The sequence below is a fragment of the Frankliniella occidentalis genome, unplaced genomic scaffold (assembly GCF_000697945.3).
Source record: "Frankliniella occidentalis isolate FOCC.00 unplaced genomic scaffold, Focc_3.1 Scaffold212, whole genome shotgun sequence".
In the NCBI taxonomy this organism is placed as follows: domain Eukaryota; kingdom Metazoa; phylum Arthropoda; class Insecta; order Thysanoptera; family Thripidae; genus Frankliniella; species Frankliniella occidentalis.
The window spans coordinates 271,300-274,233 of record NW_026267338.1 but is presented as its reverse complement, the minus strand read 5'-3'; the positions used below and the strand labels follow the sequence as shown (position 1 = coordinate 274,233).

Sequence of the window (2,934 nt, the reverse complement as noted above, 5' to 3'; positions counted from 1 at the left end):
TCCCGGGGGACATGTGCCCCTGCTTACCCCCTCCCCGCCCCCTGCTCGGGGGGTGCCTTCTCTTTGAAACGCTACTCCATCCCCACGGCCCTGCTCGGGTCCGTTGCTGCCCGTATTTGCCTTCTACCGGCGTGGCGGGGCGTGGCGGACGCCCCGGGGCCGGTGCCGTGGCCCCTGCAGGGGCTTCCGAGCGAGCTTTCCCCGCTGGCGGGCCGCTGCCTGGCCCGGCCCCTGGACCCACCCTGTCTGGCCAATCTCCCGCTCCTCCCGGAGAACCTTTCATTTGAGAAGGCCGGGGTGAGGCAGGGTGGCCCCCATCCAGCCCCCCCTGCCCTGCCGCCGGGGCCCGGAGGCCCTTATTCGTTCCGGTCCCGATTACCCTGCAAAATGAGGCGCGGCCGCCCGGCCCCTGCCGGTGTCCCCGGGGACAGATCCGCCACTGCCAACCGGTCCGGTACGGTGTGCTGTGCGGTGCGGAGCGGGTCGGGGACCACTTTGTCGCTCTGGTCGGGGCTCTGGGCTGGGGCTGCTGGCCGGGGCCTGGCCGGGGCCTCGAACCGCCCCACCGGATAGGATGGGGCACTTTTGTCCCGCACGCCCGCTCTCGCCCAACGAGCTGGGGCCGACGCGACGCCCCACCATACCACGCCACCCGGCGCCGCTCCTCGCTCCCAATCTCTGCTTATCACCCAACCGCGCCCACCCCGCCCCGCCACACCCCGCCACACCCCACCACACCCGCCCCGCGCCACACCCCCGCCGCGCCGCGCTGTCAGACGGAATGCGAGATGAGGCCGTGTGTGTCTGTCTCTGTGTGCCCGGCCCGCCCGGCCCGCCCGGCCCGGTGCGGCTTGTGTGCTCCCGTGCCGAGAGGAGAGGATACATCCTCCGATTGAATCTCGCATCCAGGACGGAACCTGCCCCGCCCGCCCGCCTGCCTGCTTGATCGGAGCCGCACACCGGAGTCCACAACGCGCCGCACCGAGAGTGCATCGAATACATTACGGCTGATGTATGTGCAGTGCACGGTATTGGCATGGCCTGTGGGGGAGTGTCACTGATATACCCAAGCGCTGCAGACGGGCTGGCAGACAGACGGACGGGTAGACAGACACGCACCTCGCCTTACTGCTTCGGCCGGGGAAAAGTTTGTCGGATTGCGTTCGCCTCGCGTGCCGCGCAGAGTGAGCCGGTTGGGTTGGGGTGGGGCCGGGGCCGCGTGGGGCGGATCGGGCTGCCCCTGCGCTAACCGTTTCCATTTCCCCGCTGCAGGTGGGCGCGTTTCCTTCCCTTTGGCACGCCAACACCCCCGACTGCGGCGCGCTGCGCCGGGCTGCGTCAGAGAGTCAGAGAGCGAGCCGAGCCGCCGCCACCGCTTTGGTTTACTTTAGTCTTGAGGCCACCGCAGTGCAGCACCCCGCCGTACCCGCCGCATCCTCTCTAGGCCAGAGCGGAAGCGGGGACCTTGGTGTGGGCGAAATTCTTCCAAAGAAATCCCCTGCAATTTCTTCGCTAATTATTGCGAAAGGAGTCAGATGCCTTTGTTGACTATCAAGCACACCTTTGCAATTGTAAAGCACATCTTTGCAATTGTCACGGAAATTCTTTGTAATTTTCAAAGAATGAGCAAGACTCGGAGGGAACAATCGAGGACTTCGCTCTCTCTATCGGGACGACATGCACTATAAAAAGCGCAGATGGATAGAAATTCATGTTACGTAGTTTTAAAAAATACTCTTAGTTGAGTGTATGTATCCCATCCTGAACAAGTAGATTGTGAGGAGTATGTTTTAACAACGGGACAAATTTTTACAAAATGTGATTGGGTTGTTCACTATTGTTACAATGTTAATGTTACACTCGCTTACGCCGCCTGCTGCCCTTTCGGGACTCCTTTAATCAAGGAAGGAAGGCAGAGAGAGAGAGAGAGAGAGAGAGAGAGAGAGAGAGAGAGAAAGAGGGGGGGGGGGTCCTCCCGGCGGACTGGTATGCGCGGAGTCCCGATGATATCCCAGCGGTTCCCAAGTTTGAATGTGCGAGAGTGTACCGCCGGTATCGCGCGCTGTTTCGCCGGCGACGCGGAATCCCCTGGCCTGGCGCGGAGGAGGAGGACTAATCTGCGCCCAATCTGTCGGGCCGCGTCCGAGTCGAGAGTAGTGCTGCCGGGCGGCACAAGGTGTTGCCGGGACAGGTCGTCGCCTCCTCGGAGGCAGCCCCAGCCCGGTCATTAAGTGCTTCGACGAGTTTCTTATCGCTGGCAAAGTTGGCCGCGCCGCCCGCCGCCCCGTGCTTCTCTGACTCGCGACGCGCCGAGCTGCCGCCCGAACAAGGTGTTGGCGTCCGCCGTCCTTTTCGGTTACAGTTTGTAAAGTCGGTCGGGCTGGAGCGCTCCGTGCGCTGCTCGGCAGCCGGAATCTTTGAGTTGCCCAAAGTGATTGTTAGCCCACGGCGGCGGCGGTGCGGGCGGAGTGGGCTGGATGGAAAGAAAGTATATAGGGAACAGCGAACAACGGTAAAAAACGCACGCCGGGCGGAATATCGACTATGATTGCGACGTTTATTGCGGAACTTGTTACCCTCGTCACGCGCCCTCTCTTCAGAGAGCAGGCGGGCGCGGTGACGGGACCGACGGGACGGGACCTCCGAGCTCCGCGGGGTTCTTAAATTCAGTGACCGTGTTCGGTGTTCGCCGCGCTTGTCTCGCGAAGGCCGGGCCCGGCCGGGATTTTGCTCAGTGGAGCGGAATAAGGTATATGGCGACCTACAGAGGGGGGAAATAAGGGCGAGAGGCTCGAACGAGGACGAATATTGAGGGGGAAACGGGGGGGTCTTACGCGCCCCCAGCGGCCCCCGCGCGCGGGGCCCGCTCTTGTTCTCAGCCCGGACGACGGGGGAGGAGGGGGCCGGGGCGCTGCGAAGGGGGGCGTCGACGGG

At 63.4% G+C, this 2,934-nt stretch overlaps 1 protein-coding gene across 2 annotated transcripts in view; it reads left to right on the top strand.

Annotated features, from left to right (window-relative positions):
* Nucleotides 1-2,934, top strand: part of LOC113203744 (roundabout homolog 2-like) — a 45,873-nt gene that overhangs the window by 28,943 nt on the left and 13,996 nt on the right. The window lies entirely within an intron of this gene.